General features: G+C 42.1%; 1 protein-coding gene across 1 annotated transcript in view; it reads right to left on the bottom strand.

Annotated features, from left to right (window-relative positions):
* WWOX (WW domain containing oxidoreductase) overlaps positions 1 to 15,213 on the bottom strand; it is a 1,113,301-nt gene that overhangs the window by 409,270 nt on the left and 688,818 nt on the right. The window lies entirely within an intron of this gene.

Here is a 15,213-nt window from a genome sequence, read left to right as displayed (position 1 = left end):
TTTTTTTTTTTTCCAGATGAAGTCTTGCTCTGTGACCCAGGCTGGAGTGCAATGGCATCATCTTGTCTCACTGCAACGTCTCCCTCCTGGGTTCAAGCAATTCTCCTGCTTCAGCCTCCCAAGTAGCTGGGATTACAGGCGCCCACCACCACACCTGGCTAGCTTTTCTATTTTTAGTAGAGATGGGGTTTCCCCATGTTGCCCAGGCTGATCTTGAAATCCTGACCTCAAGTAATCTGCCTGCCTTGGCCTCTCAAAGTGCTGGGATTACAGGCATGAGGCACGGTGGCCAGCCATTCAACCATTAATGCATTACTTTAGTCACTCACTATATTCACAAATATTTATTAATTAGTTGTTAAGGACAAAACTAGTGACTAAGTTTTGGGGAAAATGGTTGGTCTTTGTCCTCAACTATTAATAATTTAAGTTCTGGTAAAATTTCATAAAATTCCAGATTAATATAGTGGATTTCCAAAGCCTTCCATAAACAACTGTTTATTTAAATGCACTCCCTGTTTATTTAAATACACTTGCTTCCTCGACATTTATCTTGTTCAACCTACCTGTTCAATTCCACTCACAGACCTACCCGCTTTCTCTCTGTAACAATTTATGTTCCTTTCTGTGTCCTATAGCATTGCTGGGAAAATGAAACACCCGTTAAATATCTTAACACAGAGCCTGTGACAGAAAGCCTTGCACGCATTCAGTAAACACCGGCCAAAAAAAAAAAAAACCTAAACAAACAAAACACAAAACAAACTTTGCTCTTTGTGTTGTATATATCTGGATATTTCAAAAGCACGTCTGATCTAAGAGTGAGATTCATGCACAGGCACATTCCTTGTCGCTTTCACAATGACAATAATGCTAATAATAATAACCAGCAGAGCCAGGAGAAGCCGCCATGGTACACCAGCCTCTGGGATAGGCCCTTTCCACACATCATCTCAGTTAATTCTCTGCAAGGCAGATTCTGTTCTTATCCCATTTTGCTGAAAACACATTGAAAGAGGTTAAGCGATTTACACCAAATCACAAAACCAGTTCATTTTAGGTCAGGACAATCGGACTCAACAATCTATAAAATATCAACATTCAGTTTAAATTGTATATCTTACACAGCTTTAATCTCCTAAAAAAACTGAAATGTCCCTTTGTCTGAAAGTGAAATGTCGTCAATCCATATACACTAAGGAGAGGGACAATGGCAGGATGGGGGTGCACCTGCTCGGAAGAGGTATCCACAACTCACCACTTACTTTAAAACTCTGTGGATAACTTCATTCAGAAACAAAGTTACGGAGAGAAATTATTAATGTGGGGTGAGAGCTCAAAAATTTGCCCAGTAAGCACTTTGGCTGCATTCAAATGCTAGAAGGATAAATATCCTCATCGGAAGCTAAAATGGCAAGGGTTTGTTTATTTTTGAGATAGGGTCTAGCCTTGTCACCCAGGCTGGAGTGCGGTGACATGATATCAGCTTACTGCAACCTCTACCTCCTGGGTTCATGTGACCTTCCTGCCTCAGCCTCCTGAGTAGCTGGGATTACAGGCACTTGCCACCACACCCAGCTAATTTTTGTATTTTTAGTAGAGATGGGGTTTCACCATGTTGGCCAGGGTGGTCTCAAACTCCCAACCTCAGGGGATCTACCTGCCTTGGCCTCCCAAAGAGCTGGGATTACAGGCATGAGCCACCACGCCCAACACAAAAACGGTGAGTGGTGTTTGTTTGTTTGTTTGCTTGTTTTAATGAGGTAGAAACCACTTGAGATGAGTATCACTTGAACCTGGAAGGCAGAGGTGGAGGTTGCAGTCAGCCAAGATTGCACCACTGCACTCCAGCCTGGGCAACAGAGTGAGACTCTGTCTTCAAAAAAAAAAAAAAAAAAAAAGAGGTAGAGAGAGAATGACAACAAAACCGCCCAGAAAAGTGGAGCATGAAATAAATAAACTATTACATGGGGTGACAGTTTGCATTTATGCTCACTTTTTTTTTTCTATTTTTCGAAACTTCCATTTGAGAGTTTGATGCTTAATGGTTATATTGGGGAATGCCTTGCAAAAGCTTTCTAAACTATCAGACTGACTGTTGACTGACCACAATCTGTCAAGTGAGTGCTGGGGAGGAGATGCTATCTCGAGAGAAGTTTGCTGTGGCTGCTACATGCCTGACACAGACCCAGACACACTGACCTTAGCTAAGAACGCATTTGGGATTTTAGACAATTCCCTCATTCTGAAAAGAGGCCTGAAGTCAGGAACCCCCAGAAATGTTTTCAGTTGAATCTTTGCTGTTCTCAGCTTCCCCTTTGGCCGTCAGCTGCCACTGCAAGCCATTTAGCAAAGGAAGCGAATGGCAAATTCTATCACAATGGGGACAGATTCTGCATAGTAATTCACGTTTGCAGGCTAATTCTGACCATATAGGCTTACCCCGGTTCCTAGACCTCCAGATTCATAGGAGAAAGAAGTGTGGATATCACTTTATTTGGGTCCATTTTCATAGCCAGTGACTACAGGCACCTACACAATCATAGCCTACAGATATTACATAATGACAACTGGTCACTCTATTCCAAGCGGAATTTTAAAGCAACATATTTGTCTTTGTGTTAAAAGCATATGGTACACATTTACAGAAAAACAGGCCCTGGCATTCGTCTGACATACTGTGGCTGAAAAGCCCGACTTTTTTTTTGCCATGGAACAGTGAACATTTATACAATCATTAAAATCGCATCTACCGTCATATTTTTTCTCCTTCTCAGTTTTAATACATTTTTATAATTGCATTGAAGATATTCTAACCCTGTTTTTAGTGCAAAGATAAAATTTATGAACCGTGACAAACGTATCATCTCAGAGCCAAACCAAAGGATAACAATGTGCTTGATGAAACCCAAGTGTTCCTTCCCTTCTGCCCATTTTAATGGGGAAGGAGAGAAAAAGAGTTCATCGGAACCTCAGACCTGAAATGCCAGACGCGGGGGAGGTTCCTAACTAGCGCCTGAGATGGAGGACATATTTCAGGGAAAAGTAGTCATTCACATAGAAATTTTTCTAAAGCTACATAACTGGAACTTTGACTAATATGCATTTAAAATTTGTATATTGGGTATAATTGGGCAGCTTCTGTCAACACAGCCAAAGATACCTAAATAGATTTGTTCTCCCAGTGACACGCCCAATTCCCCCTCTCTCCATTTGTGTACTTTCTTTAGAGAATGTTTTTGGACAACATTAGAAAGCAGGCAGCATAAAATAGCAGAAAGGTCAGTATGCAGAGTGCCACAGAACATGAGCTCCAAGGTTCAGGGGGGCCGTCCAAAGCCATGTGACCTTGGCCAAGTCCCTCGGCTTCTGACAGCCTCACCCCTCCTCAATTCCATAAGGAGAGATTCGGAGTGGACTTTTGAGGTCTAAAATGACGTGTGATGACGATATTATTTAAAACAACATAAAATACCTCCAACTTCGAGACTCTTTCCCTGGTGAGAAAAATCAGTTTCATAAGAAAACCTTAAATGCTGGTAAGTTCTTAAAAATCCAGCAAGCACAGATGTGTAAGCATCTGTTTGCTAACCCAGATGGACACCATACATTTTTTAAAAGTGATTTTTGTTAGCATCTACCCTGGGGTTTTCATTCCTTCTCGCAGAGTGTACCCTGCCCATGAACTCTCCCCTAAAGAGACAGCAAGAGACAAGCCTAACTCCAGATGAACTTTTCTGCACCGTGTCCCTGTTTCTTTAGAAAGGCAGAGTTTTAAATATTTCCTAACTTCACCTAATAGCCTTGCATAAGACACAAATGCCAGGAACCATAATGAAGTGGAGGTAATCTACACAATTTAAAAACACTTACTGTGACAAAATGGATTGACAAGGTATAGACGATACAAGCACATATAAATGAAATGCATCCCACCGGAAAAGCATTTTGCTCACATTGTCGTTTACGGCTCCTGAATTAATAGACCAAGAAAGGCACCACCGGCCCCAACAAAATGCCGTAAAACCACTGGCAGCAAGTGGTGTCTCAAACTTTAATTCCCCTGGGGAGAAAAGGACACTGCCTAATCTGTATTCAGTCCTGACATTGGCCGCATCTGATATGGAACATTAGCTTCTAAGTCTCTCAATAGACTAGTGTCCTTCAGTTTATATTACTTTATGTTAATAGTAGAAAAATTACACACAACATCATTTATCATTGTTATACTCTGCTATACATCCCATAGCTTATTTTAATATATTTATTTACCCCTGAGATGGTGAGAAATTAAAAAATATATATGTTTGGAGAAAAACTTATATGGAAAGATCACTGTAAATCTCTTAAAAAAAAAAAAACCCCAACAACAACTCCCTTGGGGGGAGGGAGGAATATATTGCATAGCTAAGCTTGTGAATGATAAGATGCTTTCTGCCTAAGGACTCAAGTACAGGCTGTACAATAATTTCTGGGGCATGAGTACATAACAAAAAAGCGGCATATTAATGATAAAATAGCTTTTGTTCCCGCATCGCACCAGTTTTTTCATTTGTCGATGACATCCTTGGGTTCTGTTATTAGCTTTTTTGACATCTGACCTCTAGCTAGGGAAAGGCAAGATTTTTTTCTTTTTTTTTTTTTTCTCTTGAAAAGCAGTCAATCTGAGCCTGACTTCTACTCTTTTTGACCCAGATTCTGGAAACCCAAAGCATAACTTCAGTTTGGATTAAAAATAACAAGGCTATCCTTTCTTGCTCACATTGTGGCAAAGGTGCCGTGGCTTTGGTATCATGACCTCCGCGCTCTGGTCCAAGCTCTGTCCTTTGCTCCCTATATAACATGAGTAAGCTACCCCATCTCTCTGAACCTCAGCTTCCCCAGAAACAAAAGGAGAAGACTGGATTCCATGGGCTAAGATTTCTCATAGCTCCAGTGAGTTTTTAGTAGACTTTGCTTTTGTTTTTAGAGACAGGGTCTCACCCTGTCACCCAGGGTAGAGGGCAGCGGTGTGATCATGACTCACTGCCGTCTTGACCTCCTGGGCTCAATCAATCCTCCCATGTCAGCCTCTTGAGTAGCTAGGACTACAGGCACGCGCCACCACGCGCAGCTAATTTTTGTATTTTTTCTAGAGACAGAGACTTGCTATGTTGCCCAGACTGTTCTCGAGCTCCTAGCCTCAAGAGATCCTCCTGCCTCGACCTCCCAAAGTGCTGGGATTACAGGCATGAGCTATCGCACCTGGCCTCCAGTGGATTTTTGATTGGAGATTTTTCTGGGATATTGTTTGCTACTTATCATAGTTCCATGAGACTGGACGAATCTTCCTATTTTTCAAATAAGCACATGAAGCTCAAAAATATTGACATGACTAAAGCCCCAGGATGAAAAAGCAGCCAGACTGGAATTGGAACAGTGCCTCAATCCTGGCTGGCACTCTTGTCTTGACTCCAGGCTGCCTCGAGAACATCTCTACAAATTAGAGCAATGGGAATGGGTCTACTTTAGGCATTTGGGGAAATGACTACAAGCTCGTACCTGTCGGGGCTGCCTTTTTATATTTGATTTTCCTTTTTTTTTTTTTTCACCACTTTGACCCTTAAAATTACATACTTTGTGTCCTGCATGATTATACAATACAGTCTTGTAATTATGTGTTCTTATTTGGGTCAGAGGTGGCTGACTTGAGATCATGTCTTCCCTTTAGCAGGTTCTCTTCATTCAGAAGGCACTCTCACGGATTATGTCATTTCTTCCACATCCAATGAGGCAGGCAGGGCAGGTACGATTTCCCCAATTCTATTGATAAAGAAAGTTGGGGCCCAGAACAGTGGCTCACGCCTGCAACCCCAACACTTTAGGAGGTTGAGGTGGGTAGATCACTTGAGATCAGGACCAGACTGGCCAACATGGTGAAACCCCGTCACTACTAAAAATACAAAAATTAGCCAGGCATGGTGGCGCATGCCTATAATCCCAGCTACTTGGAAGGCTGAGGCAGAAGAATCAGTTGATCTTAGCAGGCAGAACTTGCAATGAGCCGAGATCGCGCCACTGTACTCCAGTCTAGATGACAGAGTAAGACTCTGCCTAAAAAAAAAGAAGATAAAGAAACATGGGATCAAAGGTTCTTACTGACCAGCCACAGCTCACACAGCAATGAGTGGCTGGATGGCCGTTGGGAACTGAAGAATGGTTCTGGCTCCTAGCCCAGGCAGGGCCCTTTCTAATACTTTGCAATGATGCTGATAAACAGATATATCTGTAACAAATATGGACAATAACTCCTTCCAAAAGGCAAAATAAAACTCGTATCATTTGTACAAGACCATGCAATTTAAAAGCAATATTGTAAGCAATCTACAATAGAAAGCAAGGCTGAGAAGGCAATGTGTTCACTGAAAACATTTCTCTTGCCTCCTCAAGGCATCACTAGACTACATTTCCCAGAATCCCTTGCAGTTGGTTGTGATCATGTGACTGAATTCTGGCCAATGGGAAGCAGGTGGAAGTGACCTCACTGCTTCCAGGCTCGACCTATAATAACTCCTTGGAATCTTGTACTTTTTCTTCCCCTGTCATATGTCTGGACTTAAAGGATCCAGCAGAGGATTTGGAGGCTCCAGGGTATGGCTGAGCCCAAGATGTCAAAGTCTGGGTCAGTGAATCACAGTATGGGAGGCCAGGTGCTGAATGTCTATACTAATTGTTACTTCAGCAAGCAATCAAGGACAGTTCTAAGAGTTAACTGTTAAGTCAATCCTGATTAAGGAAGAAAGTCCTGGAAGGAAGGCAAGGAGCGTTTCTAAATGTGATAGCTAGGTAGACATTCAGAGCCATTCTCTTAGCCAGTCTATTTATTATATATACTGTCTTTGAGCAAATATTGCTGCAAACTTCCTTAGTGGGTGTTAGGATATTTAAACATTCACAAAATGTTCTTTGCCTTATCTTAGACATCATCTGATTTTCTTCCTCAATTATCTTCCATTTCGTTCACTTACTTAAACCTTATACTTTTGTTTCCACTCGACAGTAATAAAAGCCAACATCTATTGCATTTATTGGGTACTCACTATATGCTAGCCACTCTACTAGATACTTTATACTCAATATCTCATTCCATCCTCAAGGATATTAGGTAGATGTCAGTATTGTCCCCATTTACAGATGAAAAACCTGAGGTTGAGAAATATGAAACTTGCCCACTAGAATGAATCCCCAGAGCCACACCCAGTGCCGATTGTGTATGTTAATAAAAAAATAAAAATTCAAAAGCTAGAATTATACATGAGTGTTCAATTAGTGAGGCGTGGTGCTCCAAGAAAGCACTGTCCCAGAAATCTGTGTGAGAAATTATACCCTGAATCCTTTTTTTCAGAATTGGGAAGACTCAGCAGTGGACTAAGAACCCAGGTTTGATGTAGAGGATCTTGTGAGCACTACATCTAAATGGAGGTTGAAGACAAGTACTTGTTGTAGTCCATGGGTAGCCTTCCCAATTCAAGGATCCCCTTTCCATCCTACTCATTCACAAAACATCCAGGAAGACAGAAGCGTATGGTGTTAAAGAGTCAGCTTTCAGGGGGTTGGACTGCCTGGACTTAAAATCTACCCTCTACTTAAAATCCTGAGTAAATTATATAAAGTATTTATGCCTTTTTTTCCTTACATGTAGAAAGAGAATATCTGTGAAGTGTGAATAACATAATGCCCGCAAAGCACTTAGCACAATAGCTGGCACCTTTTGAACACTCTATAAATGTAAGACATTCTTGCTGTCATTATCAATATCATCACCATCACCTCCTCCACCACCAACACCACCCTCGAAAACAGGATATGCTTAAGCACCAACGTCCAAAATGAGTTGAATGGAAAAATTGCCAGCTCAAAGATCAGTGTTAAGCCTCCAATTCCCATTACTTACAGACTTCCCAAGATGCTTATAAGATGATGATAAGATTAATTTATCAACCATAGATATTTGCAGTATGCCAGGCACAGGGCTAACATACAAAAGGAAAGTCATTTCTTTGTCACTAACCCAGTCAAGGTCAGACAGGTATCAGCAGCCACAGTTGGCAGTTCTGTGCCCTGTGTCTGCACCTTCTGCATTAGACAGGGTCTGCTTATGCTCACAGCCTGAATACATGGGTCTCCATCTTCTCCAGCCACAGCATCACTCTGATAGCAGAGCTAATAATAACAGTAAGCGTAATGACAAAGATAACAGCTGCAGGAATGACAGCAACACTATAACTTACCAAGGTCTTGCTATGTGTCAGCCATCGTGCTGACCACATGAAGACGGTACTTTAGTTAATTCTCACAGCAACACTAAGAGGTATTAGGGTTATTACCTCTTAGATATTATTCACCCATTTTTTTGGATGAGAAAATTGGTATTAAGAGAGTTTGGGTATTTTGCCTAAGGACACATAGATAGAAGGATTTGTCATAGTCTTTTGAGTCTTTTATGACAAAATAATGTAAGCTGGGTAGCTTTTATTTATTTTGTTTTTTATTTGTTTATTACAAATAAGGCAGCTTCCTGAGCCAGAACAGACTGAGAGAGACTCCTGGGGAGCTTTGAAAGAAAAGAAATTTATTTCTTATGGTTCTGGAGGCTGGGAAGTCCAAGATCAAGGAAGCAGCAAATTCAACGTCTGGCCAGAGTCCCGCCTCCTCATAGATTCATGGATATTCTTCTTGCTGTCTTCTCACATGGTGGAAGAAGCAAGGCAGCTTCTGGGGTCACTTTTATAAGGGCACTCATGCAATTATGCAGGCTGTGTCCTCATGTCCAAATCATCTCCCAAAAGACCCCATCTCCTAACAAATGAATGCTGGGGTGACACAGACATTCTGACCACAGCAGGATTTGAATCCAGCCTGCTGTAACCCAAAGCCTGTGTTACTAAGAACTTTGCTATATGGCATGGGTCTTTCTGAGCCCTACCTGCCCTACCTCCTCTTCTATATCAAAAATTTCACTTTTTTTTTTCAAATATTTTATTTTTTGTAGAGATGAGGAGGTCTTGAACTCCTGACCTCAAATGATTCTCCTGCCTCGGCCTCCCAACGTGCTGGGATTACAGACATGAGCCACCTTGCCCAGCCAAAAATTTTCATTGTTTCTAACCTGGATTACTCTTCAAACCCTTCTAGGCAATGTTTATCCCACTGCAAGGATGAGTTGCATTTGCAACATTTCTGAATGTAATTATAAGTTATTTCCATAATGGCTGAATAATCTGAAAAAAATTTTTTTTGCTGTTTGCTATGTAGGCACATTGAATAACACTTAAACAATAAAGGTTACCTCTTATGTACTACAGCTGTGTTTTATGCTAATAACCAGAATCATTTAATCATTATGAGCTAATGATCTGCAAAATTTCATTTAAAAAATGAAGTCATATCTGGGTCTCTGGAAAGCAAAATTGGATAAAAAATGAGGAAAGTCAATGTTCAATTTGTATTCTTGAGTGGAGAGCAGCCGTATAGTCTGTGCAGTTCCATACCAAGTTTGAGCATTTAAATAGAAGCAGGGGCCTGGCATGGTGACTCACGCCTGGAATCCCAGCACTCTGGGAGGCTGAGGCAGGCAGATCTCCCAAGCCCAGGAGTTCCAGACCAGCCAGTGCAACATGGCAAAACACCGTCTCTACAAAAAAATATAAAAATTAGCTGGGCATTGTGGTCCCAGCTACTTGGGAGGCTGAGGTGTGAAGATCACTTGATCCCATGAGGCAGCAGGTGCAGCGACCTGAGATTGCATCACTTCACTCCAGCCTGGGCAAAAGAGTGACAGCCTTTCTCAAAAAATAGATTAGATATAGATATACATATACAGATAAGATGAAAGAAAGAAAGAAAGAAAGGGGGGAGCGGGGGCAAGAAAATTCCACATCTTAAGGGAGTTAATGGTATCACTTGAGCACCAACGAAATAAAGAGATTTCCTATTGCATTGCCATGATTATCAAGGTTTGGGTCTGTGTCTTTCCTTCTGTCTGTACAGCACTCTGTCCTTCTAGTGTGGATTCTGTTACTGCTAAATCCCCGGGGTGAGCAGAGAGCAGAGCTGTGGACAATCAGAGCTTCCTGCTGGCAATCTTGGTGAGGATCCTGGCCTTCCTTGGCTTTCCCACCCTGAACCACTCTTTGCTTTGGCTAACCCTCATCTTAAGATTTCTACAGGTGAGATGCCCCTATAGACTTGTATGGTAAGCTCTATCCATTGTCTGCCCCAAAGGTATCCTTCCTCCTTGCTTACTAAAATAATTGTAATTCTGTTTGGGCAACAGAGCAATGAATCAAAATCAATCCAAGCCAGTGTGATGTGACAAATTTGTATTAAATGGCCCTAAGTTTTTACGAACCCCTTATCCATGCCCTCTGCCATGCAGACTTGCAGCACCTTTTCAGTCTGTAACTGGGACATAATTCCTCACCCTGGAGTATGACCATATGATTTGCTCTGGCCCAGAATGAAGAAGCAATAGGAAGCCATCTCCGAGCTTTTTATGTTTCTGCCTGTTTTTTCTGTTTCTACCTTTAACCATGAAAAGGATACATGTGGGAAGTAGAGGAGAGAGATCCAAGGTGGGGCTGGGTTACTCCAGCCAAGTCCAGCCTATATCAGCCCATTCCCAGCCCCATTGCCAGACTCATGAGAAAGATGAGCAGAGCAATGCAGGGGAGCTTAGCCAAGGTCAGCTCGAACCCAGAGATGATGAGAATCGAATGTTTATTGCTGCGGGCCACTGAGGTCTAATGGTGGTTTGGGATGCAGCAAGCCCGCGGCAATGACTAAGGGATACAGGCAACAGTCCTGCACCCCACACCAGGGACAGGTCTAAGCTGACGATGGGATGTAGCTCAAGGTGAAATAAGGGAATGTCCACTACTGGCTTCTGAAAGAAATTTCCTCCCTTAAAAAAACAAAAAACAATAAGAAAAACTTGTGAAGAGAAGGCCTCTTTTATGTATTTTTTGTTTCTTGTTTGTTTGTTGTTGTTGTTGTTGTTTTTGAGACAGAAGTTTCACTGTCGCCCAGGCTGGAGTGCAGTGGCGCGATCTCGGCTCACTGCAACCTCTGCTTCTCTGGTTCAAGTGATTCTCCCGCCTCAGCCTTCCAAGTAGCTGCGATTATAGGCAGGCACCACCAAATCCCAGCTAATTTTTTGTATTTTTAGTAGAGACGGGGTTTCATCATGTTGGCCAGGCTGGTCTCGAACTTCTGACCTCAGGTGATCCACCCATCTCATTATCCCAAAGTGCTGGGATTACAGGTATGAGCCACCGCACCCAGCCCTTCTGTTTGCCTCAGACTCATTAACTTGAGATGGCCTGTGAAGGTATGATCCTTAGAGCAGTGAAACCCATCTGGGGAACACAACAGAAAGGCCAAGACCACGGCAGGGCAAAGAGCTGATATCAAGGAGTCACTCAGCCAGCCCTGGAACAGTCTCCTCCAAATTATGTTTCAGGAGATGAATGATGTCTCCACTGCCCATGCCAGTCTCAGATCGGCTGCTCCTGCCTGCTGAATGCTTCCTAATACATAAGCCTGAGACTGCCGTTCAGTCCAGATCCACAACACCCACCACATCACCAGACACAGAGGAAACCCGAGTGCCTGGTGGATCGGAGGGAGGGTGTGTGTTTGCTTCCCATGAGTTTATGAGGCCGCCCTGTCCCGGCACCTTACGCAGATACAGCCCACATCCAGATGGTAGTCAGGAAAGCACTGAGTCACAGAGTTACTCCTCCCACTGACCTCCATCCCCCTCCTTCCCTGCCCTTCCTTCAGGGGCCCTGTGTGGAGGCTTCTGATGAAGAACAACGAAGATTTTCCTTTTTTTCACTTTTTTTTTTTTTTTTTTTTTTTTGAGACAGGGTCTGGATCTGTCACCCAGGCTGGAGTGCAATGGTGTAATCTTGGCTCACTGCAACCTCCATCTCCTGGGCTCAGGTGATCCTCCCACCTCAGCCTCCTGAGTAGCTGGGACCACAAGCAAGCACCAAAACGCCCGGCTAATTTTTGTATTTTTTGCAGAAATGAGGTTTCACCATGTTGCCCAGGCTGGTCTTGAACCCTAGGCTTAAGAGATTCTCCCACTTCTGCCTCCCAAAGTGCTAGGGTTACAGGCATGAGTCACTGTGCCCAGCCAACAGTGAGATGTTACTAGTACTACTTATTTGTAAACCACAGTCTTGTTTTGATTTTCTCTGAACCTTTGTACTTTTGTTTCATGTCCAAGGCATGGGTGAAGAAAGAAAGAAAATTAATCTGCCAGAGAGAAAACAGGCTCCTCTTTTCAATTTCTGCTTATCTCCTCCATGTTCAATAGGGTTGTCCACGGTAGTAGATACTGGTCTCTTTTGGCTGAACTCTTAAAGTTGTATGTAGACCTTCTAACTTTTCTAGAGGAGAATTAAGTTCACTGTGTGTAGACTAAAAATAATAATCCTGAGCTGGGCACGGTGGCTCACACCTGTAATCCCAGCACTTTGGGAGGCTGGGGCGGGCAAATCACTTGATGTCAGGAGTTTGAGAGCAGCCTGGCCAACATGATGAAACCCCATCTCTATTGAAAATACAAAAATCAGTCAGGTGTGTTGGCGTGCACCTGTAATCCCAGCTACTCGGGAGGATGAGGCAGGACAATCACCTGAACCCAGGAAGCAGGTTGCAGTGAGCTGAGATCGCACCACTGCACTCCAGCCAGGGCAACAGAGCGAGACCCTGTCCCAAAAAAATAAAATAAATTTAAAAAAAAATAATAATCCTGAAACAATAACAGTACTCGATTTTATGTATTAAATGCTTCCTATGTGCAAGGTGTTATGCTAAGAGCCTTACAGGAATAATATTTAATCCTCTTGAGTGTCCAGTAAGGAAAGAACAACTATTGTTAGCATTTTATAGTCAGGGAAACTGAGGCTTGGAGAGGTGAAGTAACTTGTGCAAAGTGACATGGTAAGTGGCAGAATTGGAGTTTAAGTTTACAACTGTCTGATTTGGAAGCCCAAGATCCTAACCATGCTGCCATATGGTCACAGGAATTAACGAAAATATATCCCCTAAAGCTGGAGGGGGAAAAACTGGAAATTGAGCTTTTCCTGCAAGTTGTATGTCATGGTGTTTGGGAGCTGGCCAACCGTGGCTCACAAGAGCTGACGACTGTTCAAAAAATATGCAAGCCAGTTATTGAACACTGCCATGATTAAAATTTAAATTATATTGATCTTAAAATTCAAATGGAAATACAAGGGACCCAGAATACCCAAAACAATCTTGAAAATGAAGAACAAACTTGGAGAATTCACAATTCCAAATTTCAAAACTTACACAGAGTACAGTAACCAAAACAGTGTGGCAATGGCATAAGGATAGGCATACAGATCAATGGGATATAATTCAAAGTCCAGAAAGAAATACTTACATTTATGGCCAATTGATCTCTGATAGGGGTGCAAAGAACATTTAATAGAGAAAGAATTATCTTTTTTAATCAATGCTTATGGGACAAATGGATATTCACATTCAAAAGAACAAAGTTGAATGCCTACCTTAAACTATATAGAAAAATTGACATAAAATGGATCAAAAGTCTTAACGTAAGTGCTAAAACTATAAAAGTCTGAGAAGAAAATAGAGGGGTTGTTTCAGGGAAAAACTCTTTTCTGAAACCATGTTTCCCTTCTGCTCTCACACCACCATGACAATCAACATAGAAGACTCCTCTCACCAAATGCGAGAGGAGGGGTGACACCACAGAGGTAAATGTTTATGACCTTGGATTTGACAATGGATTCTTAGATACAACACCCAAAACATAAGCCACAACAAAAAAGATAAATTGGACTTCATCAAAATTTAAAACTTTTGTGCATCACGAGACAATATCAAAAGAATAAAAAGACTACCCACAGAATGAGAGAAAATGTTTGCAAATCATTTATATGATAAGGGTCTAGTTTCCAAAATATATAAACAACTTTTACAACTCAACATTCCCCACACACTAAGCACGGGACAGCAGCTGGGAGTCCTCCAATTCAAACCTGACACTGTCTATCTGGAGTTAGTTGGAGGTTGGAGGCTCAGTCCCCAAGACTGCCCCCCATACACTCAGACACCAATAGCAAGTCAGAGACTTCAGAATGTCTGGCTGAGGGGCTTCAGGTGGAAGTTCCCATAATCCCCTCTTTGAGTTTGATTAATTTGCTGGAGCGGATGACAGAACTCAGGGAAACACTTGCTACCACTTACTGCTTTATTATAAAGGACATTACTAAGGATAGAGATGAAAAGACGCATAGGGCGGGGTATGGGGTAGGGGCATGGAGCTTTCCAGCCCTTCCTAGGCAGCCATGCTCCAGGAACCTCCTTGTCTTCAGCTATCTGGAAGCTCCCAAACCCAGCCCTCTTGGGTTTTCATGGGAGCTTCATGAGGTCAGCATTCCTTTCCCCAGGGCATAAGGCAGGACTGACTCTCTGGGGAGGGTCTGAAGACTCACAATCAAAAAGGTGGGGAAGATTAGAGTCCTGCCTTGGGGCAGGTGAAAGAAGGACAGGAGACAAAGAGATTCTGTTTCCTGATGGCTGACACACGCAGTATTGTAACAATAGACTTCAACAAGGGCTATGAGAGTTATGAGCCAGGAACCCTATATATATCATAACACCACAGGAGTAAATGTTTATGTCCTTGGATTTGGCAATGGATTCTTAGATACAACACCAAAAACAGAAGCAACAACCACCAAAATAGATAAAGTGGACTTCATCAAGATTTAAAATGTTTGTTCATCAAAAGACACTATCAAAAGAGTAAAAAAGCCTACCCATAGATTGAGAGAAAATGTTTGCAAAGGATTTATACGATAAGGGTCTAGTATCCAAAATATATAAACAACTTTTACAACTCAACAACAAAAGCCAGATGACCCAGTTAAAAACTGGGCAAAAGACTTGAATCAACACTTCTATTTTAAAAAAAATACAAATAACCAATAACCACATAAAAATACTCAACATCATTAATCATGAGGGAAATGTAAATCAAAACCACGATACAATTTCATACCTTCAAAGAAAACAGAAAATACAAGTGTTGGCAGGGATGTGGAGAAACTGGAACCTTCATATACTGCAAGTGGAAATGTAAAATGGTGCAGCCTCTGTGGAAGATAA

The sequence above is a fragment of the Gorilla gorilla genome, chromosome 18 (genome assembly GCF_029281585.2).
Source record: "Gorilla gorilla gorilla isolate KB3781 chromosome 18, NHGRI_mGorGor1-v2.1_pri, whole genome shotgun sequence".
In the NCBI taxonomy this organism is placed as follows: domain Eukaryota; kingdom Metazoa; phylum Chordata; class Mammalia; order Primates; family Hominidae; genus Gorilla; species Gorilla gorilla.
This window is presented reverse-complemented; position numbering and strand designations above follow the sequence as displayed.